Source organism: Ambystoma mexicanum, chromosome 1p (assembly GCF_040938575.1).
Source record: "Ambystoma mexicanum isolate Mex_15411 chromosome 1p, UKY_AmexF1_1, whole genome shotgun sequence".
Lineage (NCBI taxonomy): Eukaryota > Metazoa > Chordata > Amphibia > Caudata > Ambystomatidae > Ambystoma > Ambystoma mexicanum.
In genome coordinates, this window is record NC_090921.1 from 487,507,037 (window position 1) to 487,522,125 (window position 15,089).

Below are 15,089 nucleotides of genomic sequence, written 5' to 3' on the forward strand. Positions count from 1 at the left end.
ACAGCGTCCAAAGAAACATAATGGAAGAGATAGATAGAGGAGTGTATGTTAGTCAAGGTCCTGGAGGTATCAGCAACGAAATGGTGGAAGAGGTAGAGTGAGAGGAAGATGATTGGGACGATGAAGGGGAGGAAGAGGAATTAGAGGTGACAGAAGCTCCTCAAAAAAATGCGACCAAAACACTAGCGTATCAACTACTAAATGCGCAGGATGATGAGCTACTATGGAGTGGAGGCCCATCGCTCCCGGAGCTTCTCCAAATAAGTTCAGGAAAGAAACCACCATATGTAACAGATTAAGGAATTTTCCAGGCCACCGGACAAGCTGCATGGCAAGAAGATCAAAAGATAGGAAAAGTGTTGTTCCTCCCATATGCAAATCAGGGATAATGCAGTTACCCTTGCAACCAAAGGCAAGTGGGCTGGCTCAGTATATACTGTGGCCCCAAACAGACAAAAATAATTTGATGGCTAATTTACCATTATTGACCGCAGGGGCAGAAAAGTGGATTAATGAGTTGGAAAAAAGTATGACAGGAATGACAATGGCGGTGGGGGACGTGAAGAGTTTACTTGCTTCAATACACAAGAAGCTCACGGTCTCCAGAGCTCTGGTGCTATCTAGGCTGGACTACTGCAACAGCATCTTTCTCAATCTGTCTAACTCTGCTCTTTGCCCCCTTCAACTTATCCAGAACAGGACTGCAAGCCTTATCCTTGGGCTCAAGCCCAGGGACTGCATCTCTCTGGCCCTAGAATCCCTCCACTGGCTCCCAGTGACTGCAAGGATCAAGTTCAAGACCCTCTGCATCGTCCATAAGGCTTTCTGGGGTCGTGGCCCTCACTATCTTCAGCTCTCTCTTCCCACATACCTTCCTTCTAGAGTCATCAGTTTGTGTACCTCTAACTCTTTGCAGGTGAGTCACTTCTCCAAGCAGAGACAAGGAGAGCGATCTCTCTCCTCGGCAGGTGCCTCCATCTAGAATGACCTCCCTGCCTCTCTCCATCTTCAGCCGTATCTACTTAAGTTCTGGAAGTTCCTCAAGACCTTCCTTTTCTCCTCTTCTTTCTCGCTCCCTCTCCCCTACTAACCTGCCCTTTGCTCCTGCTCCTTCTACTCTGCTGACTGGCTGCTTGGTACCCTCTCAGTATTTCAGGGTTCGAGCCCCACTGATCAGTCCTCCTGCACTTGCCGCCTGAACTACCTTGCTCTGCCGCCTGGCCTTCCTTTGCACTACCGGCTGGGATTGCACCTTGTAGTCCCAGCCTTCCCCACACTTAACTCAGAGCCCTGCAGCCCTGGTTTGCACTTCTCCCTGAACCCTATATCCTGCACTTCTCGTTGTGCACTTGCACAATGTGAATGACAGGCTTAGTAAGATTAGTTGTCTTGTCTTCCCATTGTTCCTCTCCCTTGCCTTGTTGCGCCTTGAAACACTTATGTATAGGCACATAATAAATAACAAATCAATCAATCAATATTAGCTTGAAGGGAATAGGGTATTTATTTTTTTTTTTTATTATTTATTTATTTGACTTATATTCAGGAAAAACCTGTAATTTTGTCAAAGGAGTGTGGCACAGTTTTGTCTTGCAATTTGTTCCTCTTGATTTCATTGAAAATGAGTTCCTCGACAATGGTTTTTCACAGATCCGACTTATTAGAGTGCTTGTGGGAGACCTCCGAAGTCATCTGACTGGTGGTTCTCCTAGCCATGCTCTGCTTCAGTAGGTTCAGTGGGCCGGGCCTCGTTTATCTGTTTGAACGCCATTTCGAGTAAATTTGTCATGGCTATTGTCCACCTAGTGGCTTCACCGGCGATGAGTCTGTTCCACAAAGTTTCTGCTTGAATCATCCAATGATTCGTGATCAACGGTGATAGGTAGATGATTCTATTCTGTTTCGTGCAGGGGCAGTTTAGGATTAGGTGTCTGATCGTTTCCACCGTGTCTGCGTTTTTACATAATCGACATACTTGGTTTTCTGCCATATTTCGAATGGCGAGTATTTGTTTAGTTTGTAGTAAATTTAGTCTTGCTTTCATAAACAAATGTCTTTTTTTCTTGTCCGGGAATTTACTCACGTATTTCATTGGAACCTTTGGTTTGTTGAACGTAGGTGGAAGATGTTGTAATAGTTTATTTTCTGTTGCTGCCTCTATTGTTTTGATCCAATCCCTTTCTTCGAGTTTCCGTTTGATTTTGTCTGGATTTTCTTTTAGGTCTGTTTCCGTGCACAGTATTTCAGACAACCTTTCCTTTCTAGATTCTGCCCACTTCTTGAATAAGATACAATTTCCAGTGTCAAGTTCTTCTTTAATCAATGCATAGATTGGCAGGGAGTCAGCAAGGATGATTTTCCTGAATAGTCTCATTGCATTAACGTCGACTATCGAGGCCAAGGATATTAATCCAAGCTCCCTTCTGATAGCCGTTATTGCGGTTGATTTGGGAAGCCCCAGAACGGTTCTCCAAACCATGCCTTCTATTTTGTTCCAGATGTTCTCTGGGATACACAATGATGCTTCCGTTCCACATGTCAGCGCGGGCACCAATTTCATTTTATAGAAATGTATTGCCGGGGTTAGCGTAAATTTACCAAATTTCTTGTCCAACGTTCTCATTTGCGCTGTCAGTCTCTTCGCTTTATCCCAGAGTGTAACTTGCATTGCTTTGTCTGTTGGTGTGTTATCTAGTTCAAATCCCAGGTATCTGATGTTGTTTACTTTTTTGATTTTTGTATCGTCTAAGAACCAGGACTCCGTTGTTGTAGTACTTTTCTGTTGTTTCTCCAGTGTCATAATTTTTGTTTTGTTTTTATTTATCTCCAAATGATTTTCCTCTAGGTATTTTGTCAAATTTGTCAATTTCCGCTGCAGGCCCACTTTTGTCTGGTCAATCAGAATTACATCGTCTGCATATAGGAGACGAGGAATTGTGGTTTTCCCTAGTTTAGGTGGAAACGTTCTGATCTTGTATAGGGTATTTATTATAAGGAAAGCGCCGGGACTGATATTCCACCTGGAATGTGGGGGCAAAAATGTCCACTGCAAGCCTTTCCGAGAAAGGTAATTAGACAGCTACAGAAGGTTGCGAATTGTGCAGTTGGGGTGATCCTGGACCTAAAATGACAGGATCTCATAGCTCCTGTATGATATCCTGCCACTGTATGCCCATCCAACAACGAGTGAACTATAAACTCCTCTGCCTCATACAATGATTATATTGCAGTGTTGGTCCCATATACCTCACTGACCTTACAACACACTGAATCCCTCAATCCCCATGGACTTCTCAGATCAGCCATTGAGGGCAGGTTACATCCTACAGGAAATGCATGGAGGATGACATCCAGTGGCATGTTCCCTCAGTCTCTGGAATAGCCTTGCACAAGATCTGAGACTCTTGGAAGACCATTGCAAGTTTGGAAGGCCCTCAAACCATCCTCTTGGTGGAAACGTTCTTACAACTAAAATAAGGAGTATGTGAGGTACTTTTAAACCCTCGGACCCTATGTACATAGTACAATTCACTTTAGCTTTCTGGCCTAGCTTTAAAACCTGCATATACCATCCGTGTCCTCCTCCTGTGTCTCTCAAACACTCTTAAACAGCTGTTATTTGATTTTCATTTTAGTGCATTACAAATTACTATATTAAAAATTTAAAAAGCAAAATAAAATAAAAAGTTTGTGTAACCTTGAAGAAGCAGATATGCGTTCATTATTTTAGACTATTATGTATTGATTGTGACACCTATCAGCCGAAACTAGTGCATTGGAGTACAGCTAGAGAGGAATGGCATGTGAGAAGGGATACACAGCCTGTAGGTATTGTTTGGCTATTTGCCAACCCGTTGACTGCCCATGGACATGCTAATCCACATGGCCGTGCCACACAGTTCCTGCCCATCCCAGCCCAAAACACCTCCTCAGGGTAAGCATGCTTTAATCAAGCCTTACCATCAAACTTTGAACTCAAAGTACCTGCCAGTGTTTTTCAAAGCAGTATTCTGAGATTAAATGATTTAATTGGAGCTCAAAATCAGCTACTGGTGTAATACAAATGTCTTAATGAGGTCTGCCTTTAACTACTCAATTTAAAAGCACTATGTGTGTCCTTCACTGAAATCCTGTCAAAAACAATAATTTGGAAAGTTGTGTGTAATTATTAGGCATTTGTCAGGAACTGCGAAGGTATACATTATCAATGGCCAGTTAATACCACTACTGCAGTGGCTAGCAAGTGAATTTCCCATGCTTACACAAAAGCCCAAACTGTTGGCATTGCCAATGCTTGTTTTATTTTAGCTTGGAGATCCATTGCTGAGGAAAATAAACCCCTTCTTGCCATGCTCGGATTTCAGAACAGCCGCACAGTCTCTGGCATTGTCACTCTTGGATGGCGGAATGCACTTCCCCCTGGCTTTTCCACCGCAGCTCTCGCACCACTGAAGCAGTTTATCAGATCAAATCTAGACTGATCACTGACTTCAGAAAACTAAAACACATCTCCCCGCTCTAAAGCAGCTATCAATACACACAGATAGTCTTGAAAAGAGTGTGCATTAGATACAAGGCTGTGTCAGGTCAAGTGCCGCTGTTGGGCAAGCTAGTAGAAAAACGTGTCACCTTCGGAGGCCAGAGCTATTCCATGGCGGAATGCACTTCCCCCTGGCTTTTCCACCGCAGCTCTCGCACCACTGAAGCAGTTTATCAGATCAAATCTAGACTGATCACTGACTTCAGAAAACTAAACTAAACTAAAACACATCTCCCCGCTCTAAAGCAGCTATCAATACACACAGATAGTCTTGAAAAGAGTGTGCATTAGATACAAGGCTGTGTCAAGTCAAGTGCCGCTGTTGGGCAAGCTAGTAGAAAAACGTGTCACCTTCGGAGGCCAGAGCTATTCCAGAAGCGCAACATCACAAGACTGGGGACAAAAAAGTACAGAAATTAAAAGCAGATAGCATGTTTTTCCTGTTAGCAGTCAAGCTGTAGATGTGACAGGGCTGGTCGGGGGAGGGGGGAATTTCAACATGATATTTGGGGACTCCTTTGCCTTACAGCTGGGAAAACCAGTCAGAGAAGCCTGTGGGGTGCTTATATTATGATGAAGTAAACAGAATGCATCAGGTAGTTGCCAAATATCGAGGGATAGACAGCCAAATGGGGGCTGAGGCACCTGGGGCCAGCTTCTCTTAAAAATAGCGCAAATGAAAGGAGTGCAGAGAATGTGCTTGTTTTATTTGCACTATTTTCAGAAATGGCCAGATCACTGTAAGGCAAGATTGTATGCAGTACCTTTGGGGCGGACGCAACAACCATGACCTCCTGGCAATAGGAGCCCAACCTTTGGTATTAGTCTGCACTACACAGGTTGGTAGCGCTTTGAGCAGCCAGGCTTATCTCAAGAGGGGTCAATGTGAGCTGTCGAGGAGTTACACAGAGATTTATAGTGACAAGTATTCAAATAAACCCATACAAACAAGGTTTATTGATTAAACAACTATTAATTCATTTAACAGTCAGTTTGAATAAGCCTTCTCCAGAAGGGAGCAATATAAAGAAACACACAAATATACTTCAAAATACACACTCTTAGTTTTCTAAATCCGCAAATACCCATTTGGGATGGCCCACAGACACCACCTAAACCCTCAGGTGACTTCAATAGTTAGGGTGCTGGCGACATTAATATATCACTGATGCATTTAGATTATTATTGGGAGGAGTGTCAAAGATAAGAGGTTTCAGAATAAGACAAGGGTTCACACATTTATTATTAATAAGTAAATACTTTAAAATATAACAATGCAAAGTCAGTTAACTCCTAGAAGGAAGGCAAAACACATAAGCAGAGGAGAGAAGAGTCAGCCAGGTAGCAGGGCCATCTAATGTTAAGTTAGCAAAAGTCAAGGTGAACTGAAGCACTTCTTGCAGGTAAGTAAAAATCTTTCACAATGTTTTAGAAATCTTTGTAGAACAAGTAGAATCAAATGTAGGTTCACAAGCTGTTAGGCCTGTGAGAAGTAGAAGATGCAAGCAACTCTACAGGAGCTACCAAGACAAGTCTCAACTGAGAACAAGCAAGGTGGCGCAACAAGAGGTACATTCTCTTAGACTGTACAGTTCCTTTAGGGTGAAGAAAGTGCAGCAGATGGTTTCTGTTCCTGTGCAGCTCTGCATATCCTGGTGTTCCTGTGCCTCAGTCGTGGGGACAAGAGGGAGGACTTCTGGGGACTCCTGCACTGCAATGGGATGGTCACCGAACGCAACCGGCAATCTTCAAACAAGTAGCACTTCGGTGTTTCAGATCTGCGCCTCTACTGCAAATAGCAACACTGCGGTTGCTGGCTGTCGAGATGGCCTTTCCTTGCATCTGGGATCCAGCACTCTCTTGAGGTGCTCAGGGTCGGGCAGTCCTGCTTCCTGGGAGTCAGGAGGATCTTCCTGGAGCTCTGGTCCAACTTAAAAGCAACACACACAATCTAGTGTTCCTCTCCCTGGCTATTCGGTTCCAGCAGCGACTGCAGTAGAAATTCAACCAGCTTTGAGAAGATGTCCAGGTGGCTTACTTTGGAGTTGATTGTCCCACCAACTCAAGGGGAGAAGTCTTCATTGCAAGGCTTCTCTAGTCGAGACGAATTCGGAGCTTCATCACAGCAGCAGGGCTTTACCGGGCAAACCAACGGTTCAGGAGTTGCAGCAGGCGTCTCTTCCAAGTTCTTCTTCGGATTCTTTCATCCAGTGGTCGACTCTGCCTTCCAAGCCAAAAAGCCTCATCTTTTTTGCAGGTTTCTCCCATACATTCCAGCCTAGTTGTCAGTCACCCAGCAGGGTGGCTGTCCTTGCTGGACAGCCAAATGGCCAATCACCTAAGAGTGAATTCCTGTCTCCTAGGAGACTAAGCACAGGGAGTTTTGGGCACCTCCCTTGCTTCCTGTCCCCGCCAGACACCCTGGAACCAGAGGCAGACTTCACTTGTGAATCCGGCCAAAGGCAAAATGAACAAAGGGAGCAAACCAGGTTTGGCGCGCAGAGTAAATCTCAAGAAGGACCTTTCCACAAAGAAATGGCGATAAAAGAAGACTGAGGCCATTTTTACAAAAATTGCATCCTTGGGTGCTTTACTGTAGCTGCGAACGCAGTCCGCTGTAAAAGCACACTACGGTAGTTAAAAGTAAACACGGCCACCAGCTATTAATTGAGGAAAAGGTAACAAAAACATGAGAAACTAGACAAAGGGGATACTAAGTAACCCCTCCAGCACCCTATTGTAAGGTAGTGTGTGCTGGGTCTAGAAAGTTACAAATGTAAGGGCCTGGGGCCTAAATACCTTCAACTCTCTCTTCCTAAATATCTTCCTTCCCGGGCCATTCGCTCATCTGTCTCCAACTCCCTCAGGGTCAGCCGCTTCTCGAAGCAACGAGCTGGGGTAGATCTCTCTCTGCGGCAGGGGCCTCCCTCGGAACAGCCTTCCTGCCTCCCTAAAACTTGAGGAGAACCATCTTCGGTTACGGAAGCACCTCAAAACCTTCCTCTTTGCTTCTGCTTTCTCTCTCCCTCTCCCCTGCTAAATTCTTCATTGAAACTGTACTGAACCTGCACCTGGGCCACTCTTTCCGACCTCGGTCCTTGGCCCAGCCACTCTCCACTTGCACTGCCTCCCTTGCAACCCCTGCGCTGAGGGACTGTCTCTGCATCCCTACAGCCCTCACCCCTCCCAGCACTTGTCTGCACTTACCTTGCACTTGCCACCAGCTGGCCCTATTTATTTATTTATTTTTATTCTACTTACCCTGTTCAGCACTTCCCCCTCTCCCCTTCCCCTTGCACATTTTCCCTTCCCCCTACCCCTGCACTTGCGCGGTCTGAATGACACCTGGCCTAGTAGGATCGTTGTCTGTCTTTCCCCCCTGTTCCCTCCTCCCTGCCTCGTCGCGCCTTGAAACACTTGTGTATAGGCGCGTTACAAATGCCATATCATATCATATCATATCAAGTAAAGGCAATTTCACTTTACTGCTCTTGGAAACAGTAGTTTATCCAAGAGAAGGTATTTAACCCTTTGGGAAATCTGAAAGACTTCCCTGCGTCACTGCACTGAAGGTGCTGTGTGACACAATGTAAAAGATGATGCCTATGGAGTTTGTTAGACTCCACAGCCAAAAGAAACACAGTGTTCAAAATCACATTCAAAATACATGACAGAGTGGGAAAAAGAGGTCTCATTCTCTCCAGGTTAAAAATTCAAGTCCTCGAAATCCAGCAAAGTTGCTGGGGGTCTCTAAGTTAGAGAGGAATTAGCACATTTCTGAGAATTCTCCCTAACATCACCTTATTCACAAAGGTGACCTAAGCATTTTTGTAGGGGCTGGACAGTAGTGCAAAGATGCTCTGTCCAGCCTCCGTGCAAACATTCCCAACATCAATGTATGATATGCTCCCAGCAACAAAGTGGTTGCTGAGAACTAATTTCACTGAGATGGGCCGTTAAAGAGCCCATCTCTGTGAAATGACTAACTAAAATTATTTTCCATCTCCATTTGGAGGATGGAAATGCTAGTGTGACGGCCGTGGCTAACCTGTGGCTGTCACACGTACCCATGTTTGCGCAAATGTGCAAAGGCTGGAAAAAGGGAATCTGCATGAGCGTGTCTGGGATAAGCGCATTCACCTTTGCGAATTGTGCTGATACGCTGATCTGGGACTAAATGTCAGGCTGAAACGGTATTACTTGTTTTTTGACAACAGGGTGCTAACTGCACGGGGAGGTGACGGCCTGAGGGCACCAGCAAAGGCAACCAGCAACCTTCGTGCTGGGTACTCCATAGGTACAGAATTGAAGGAATTTGTTTCTGCATCAGAAGCCTGCCAACATGGGGCAGCTGTTCGGGCCCCTGGTGCACTGGCGCCCATTTCAACCGAAAAGGTTGAAAAGCCCTGATGAGATTCCTGCTATTAGGCACTACACACTATGAAATACCATCCGTTCGCACAGCTGCATCAAACTTACATTTAAGGAAATAACTGAAGACCTTGCTGTTCAAAGGAATCTTGGAAATAGTGAGATGAAACAAAAGCACCTGATTGGCGTACCCGCTCGTGCTCACCTTGCAACCAACCTCGTCGATGTCCCTCATGCGTACAACCTACCTTTTTTCAACAGTGCTTCGCTATTTCCAAGCTAGGTTAGCGTGTTACAATACAAACATGAATGCATTACAGATGCGTTTGCGTGGCATCTTTAAGTGTTATAATTGACCTCTCACAAATTGAAATAGGGCAGAGGGGTTCTATATGTTTGGCGTGGAAACAGTGACACTCTGCTGGGTTTCAGGCATGAGTATGGCCTTCAGTGTGATGCTGGCATCTCTCCTTTCGGCTGCAGTCCTGGGCTCCAGGCCCCCCTCGCCTTCCCTTGAGTCCCTCGTCGCCAGGCACTGCTGCAGCTGACTACGACAGGCCTGGCACACACAACTAGTGAGCGGCAGACATAGAGGGCAGGCCTGATTAGTGCCAGCATGGCAGACACATTCTGCACGGAAGCTTAGAGAAGAGTGGGCACAGATGGGCTTTTTGGGAACGTCAATCAATCCATGATAGAATGAAGTCACACGGCGCTATGGTATCTCACCCACGCCAGTAGCCTTCATTCAGACTGCTTATTCTTTTCATTAATGTTCTCGCTAACAAAATAACACAGCTGGGTAAGAGGTCCTGGCAGACATGCGTGCGCAACTTGCAGGTCACAGGTGAATGCTTAATCTTTCCAAAGTGGGGAAAATGGGTGGCATTGTTTTGCGTACTTTGTGTGATAGTGCTGATGGGTGAACGAATGAACGAACGAACGAACGAACGAACGAACGAACGAATGAATGAATGAATGAATGAATGAAGCGTTGGGTGGAGTGTGTGGTAGCTCTTGGATGGAATGATTTTCCCTGGCATGTAATTGGTCAAAAGTCATTGAATATGTGTGATAATATGGGCCACGTTGCCCAATATACCATATTTTCACATCACAACCAATTGTGTAGATTTTTAGGAAGGGGCGGGGGAGAGGTGGCATTTGTGGAGCGGTGTGATTCTCGTTTTAATCTTGGAAAAATGAGGTTTTACGTAGCACACATTGACCACAGTACATATGGGATATTATTGCCCATTAGGATGCTGCATTGCTTAAAAAGATAACCTAGGATGCAGCCTCGTGCTATGCTATTTCTGTTGTGCTGCTCATCAGTCTTTATATATGAAACTGCGAGGAGACTCACCTACAGCACATCTTTTTATATCTGTGGTCCTACTATGTGTACTACATGAAGCAGTGCGCCCTGGTTCCATGGGAACCTTCATAAAGGTTACTGTGCAGAGCAGGCTTCCTCCTACTTGATCTCGTAGCAACAGTCATCGCCATGATAGCGTCTGTCTTGGACACTCAGCCACCACCTGCTGACTTTAATTTGCGCGTTGGAGGGGGTGGGGGATGGCCCAGTACGGCGAAATCACAAGGGGGCAGCCCCTGTCCCAGGACGTCTCTTCAGGGACCCGCGGTGCTGTAATGGTCTGTAAAGGCAGGTAGTCTCGTCCGTCTCCTTGCATCACTCTGCTGCGCACCTGAGCTCTGCTTCCATGGGAGCGTCGGGCTGCCGCAGTCGCAAAGGCCTCAAATCCCAAACAGGGCCACAGTGCTTCCGAAGCCGTCGAGCCCTGGGGCAAGGGCCGTTCCGAGAGCGGCAGCAATAGGCCGGGTCTGATTTCGTAATCTGAGAGAGAAGAGTGCGTAATCCCACGACGGTGTGCGTAATCCCACGACGGTGTGCCACGCAGCGCAGAGGGACCCGGAAAATTTCGAGCGGTGAGTAAATACGTCCAAGCAGACTATACAGGCTGACAACAACTCTCCTCACCATACACAGAAACTGCGCATGCTGTCCACAGCAGCCAGGGCCCGGGCCTGCACAAGGCGACTTCTCCTCCTGTTCCAGGCGCATAACCCAAAAGCAGCACCAGGGAGGTGACGAGAGACACAAGCCACACATACAAGGAGCATATTAAGGTGTGCACAACCGAGACCACGAGGACCCAACGAACATATATGTGTCGCAGGTCTCTTGTCATCTCAGTTTACATCAGATACAAGGGCTCAAAGCACATGAGCTGCAACCTAAAATACACCCATGAATTCCCAGTGCCTAGTGCATAATAATACACCTCACAGTGCACCGCAGAGACTAAAAGGCCAATGCACATACACTGCATCCAAGGTGCATGGTAGACGCACAGTTGCCAGAGTATATAGACACGCGAGAGAACTATTTAAAACCTACAAAAGTAACAGGTATCCTCTCTTCTCACCGCACAACCAAAAATAAAAATAAACGTGCAGATATATTTCCATATCCCCTGCTGTGATGTCATGGCAGCTCAGGATCCTGTGCCCTGATGTCATCAGGGCAGAAAGTTACAGCATTCATAAAGGACAATAATTGCTGATGGCTTGCTATGGAAGCCAGTCACAACAAGATAAGAATCCAGTACATTCTGCTGTAGTATTAATGTTAGTACTGAGATGAAATCAGCAAAGGTGGGGCATTTCCTGTCCGATCACACTGGCTGCTGCGCTGGCCTGACAGTGAAATTACCCACAGAGCCGATAGGGAGGGGCCGTGTACCGCACTGGACGTCCTGCTGCCTTCAACTTGCGCTCTGTTGCAGCAGCATTGCAGGGGGGCAAAGGGGGATATAGCCCTGTATCTTTTGGTTGTAGTCCCAGATAGAAGCTCAGGGCTTAAAAACAAACGGCTAGCTAGCCCCGAGTCCCAACATTTGCTTAGCTATGGATCTTTTCCAGACCTAGCAAAACCACTGCGCTCCACTTCGTGTTGCACTGACCCTTCCTTTACGGGACCCGCGCTAGAGAATCCTGCCATAATCTCTGATTTACATAAGACTGTTCTTTGCGGTCCATGGGCCAGGAAGAGAGTAACGTCAACTCTTGCAAGACACCTCCCATTTTATGACCCTACTTGGGATTCATAGGACAATGGTCCATTCGATGGTGCACAAGATATACGGTCCATAACAACCTCCGGTCTGCAACCTGCCAACAGGGAGGGTGCTTGCCTCTTGGTAGACAACCATTTAGCACCAAGGGGAAAGGAACAGTAACTTGTAGACACTGCTGATTGGATGCGGAGCAAGTACGTGTGAGGCTCTCACACTCACTGAAGCAATAAAGATTCAGACAGGCATGCAAGGGGGGCCTTTATTGAGCCTCACTCCACGCAGCTGCTACACACAACCACTGTCAAGGGTTCTTGTGAGGTGTCACCCCTTGTGAACTGACATGAGCAGGTTCAACAATACGGAGGACATGTCATGAGAAGGTTCCAGGGCATAACCATGGAAACCGATGCATGAAGAGCAGAGTCCCCGTTTAAGAACTGCAGAAAAAGCCGCCTTTCATTACTCATAGCAGGTCCCCCCTAGTACACAACGTAAGCATATCGGAGTGTGAGGCTACGTATAGAAAAAATGTGCAATGCAACAGTTCGGTGGGATTGTATCTTTCTAAAGTCCACCGTTGGTAATTTCACGTGTTCAATTTGGCCATGATTCGTCTTTTGTGAGAGTGTTACCGCTTTGACTGATATGTTATCTGTCAGCAAGATTAAGAAGGCCTGCCTTCACAGTATCATTTGCAGAAGGGAATTGCCAAGGAGTAAAGTAATCCCCTTCGAAGAAGCATCCTAACACATTGTATTCAAGACACTGCAGAGGCTGTTGTTAAAGCAGTTGTTTTGTTTTGAACTTGATCCACCCTATATTGGACGGAGGTTATCCAGGATCACCATTGGTGCTGCTTTCTTTGTGGAACTTGGAAGGGGAACTTTTCAACAATCCAAGAATCCAAGAAAGTGTTACTAGTGAATTTGTGTTTGAGTGAACTTTTGTTTCTTTGGAACTTTTCAAGAACTGATTTAAGACTTTATGTTCCTTGGTTGAAATTGACTTTGGGCATTCCTGGGAAAGAAGATCTATCCAGGCCAAAAATAAGTGATCCAAGACACTGGTGGTTTGGTAACCTTTATTTATGTTGTTTATTCTTTGTTTGGGTTGTTTTGTTCTTTAGAGTGAGGGCCAGTTTTGCGTATGCTAGGAGATTTCCCCATAGACCCTAGACTAGGTATCGAATTACCTAGTAGAGTAGGCTTTGTTAGGTTTTATTTGCATATTTTCTTTGAAAAAAATGTCAAATATTGAGAAAACTACAAGCAGTCGTCCGCTTCGCATTACTGACCCCTCACAGTATGTACAGAAGGGATTCAGTGTACAAAGCACAGGGTGCAGCTAGTGCGTACAACAGAGACCCACAGTACAAAGCACATAGACTACTGCTCAGTATGAACAGCAGAGTGCAGCTCAGTGCACACAGCTAAAACCCAGGGTACAAAGCATGTAGGCTACAAATCAGTATGCACAGCAGAGAGTCAGTGCACAAAGCAAAAGGTGCAGCTCACTGCCACAGCTATGACCCAGGGTGCAAAGCACATAGACCACAGCTCAGTATGCACAGCGGGATTCAGTGTGAAAAGCACAGGATGCAGCTCAGTGTGCACAGCTAAAACCCAGGACACACAGCACGCAGTCTACAACCCAGATTCACAACAGGGATTCAGTGTTAAAAGCAGAGATTGCAGCCAAGTGCATACAGCTGCAGACCTAGTACAAAGCACACATACTGCTGCTCAATATGTACAGAAGTGATTCGGCGTATAAAGCACAGAGTGCAGCTCTGTGTGCACAGAAGAGATTCAGTCAATGTTGGTGGGCACTGCAGAGGCAGAGCGTCAAAAACATGTACACTGCATGCTGGTGCTTGCACACTGAAGACACTTGATTTCACAGAGATTGCAGCAGACAGTCATGAGAGTAACTTCACAAAATCTTAGCACTTTAGGAAGGAACTATGACCCTGCTCAGCACACTTCACCATACAATGATAGGGCATCTTCCTGAGTTTGCCAGTATCCTGGTGTTAAAACCGCCAGGATACCAGAAAACAAACCTCCAATTACCGGTGCCTGATATCCTGGTATTACCAGGATATTCCAGGTGCCGGCAACAGCGGTCCTTCCCTATTCCATGGAGTCTCATAGGGCTCGATGGAGGGGAGAGTGGTTTCACCAGCACCAATACCAGCTGTTTTTGTTGGTGGAGGCCTGATTTACCTCCTGCTCTTGGCTGGAGGTAAATGAGTAAACCACCAATGGCAAACATGTACTCTGCTGGTCCGGAAAAGTGCTGGTACATGGAAATACCGGCAAATTTTTCCAGACCAGCAGGGTTGGAATGAGCCTATTCTGTGTATGTTGAATCATATCCATGGATCACCTGTGATATTATTTAAAACAATCACATGTTGGCAATTCAGCTCTGTGCCATATAGGAATATGTGTTGGATTATAAAGCTAATCAAGCTGCCTATGACACAGAAGGCAATAAGAGACCAGGGAATGATAGGATACAGTGGGAGACTACTAGCCTCATTTAGCCAATAGGGAATATTGTTTCATAATATTTTATTTGTAAAATACCATTAACCTAATTTACATCACATATTAAGCCAATTATAATAACTTGTAGCAAAAAACCATAAGGAAAAGACAAGAATATGACATCCATGTAGCTTATAAAATACAAAACAGATTTCTTTGATAGTCAAAATGTATAAAATAACATCAATCTAGAAAATCTAGAAAATGTCTTCACTGTAAATTCATAGGCCAATTGCTTGTATCAGTGACTACACCAATAAGATTTCATTAAAACAATAAAATACTCATCCATGATGGGAAGGAACAAGTAATATCTATTCTATACCAACTGCATAGTTGTTGACTATTAGTTACCATATGCAAAAACATACACAATTCAATTTCATATCTTCACCTGCAAACAAAATTGGTCCGATCGTATACTGCTCAATGTATGAACCCTATTAGTATATCCTTTCTCGTATATCTTTGCTAAGTTAGGGCACTGTGTCAGCAAGTGTCGAGTAGTCTCTAATTGTCCAGTAA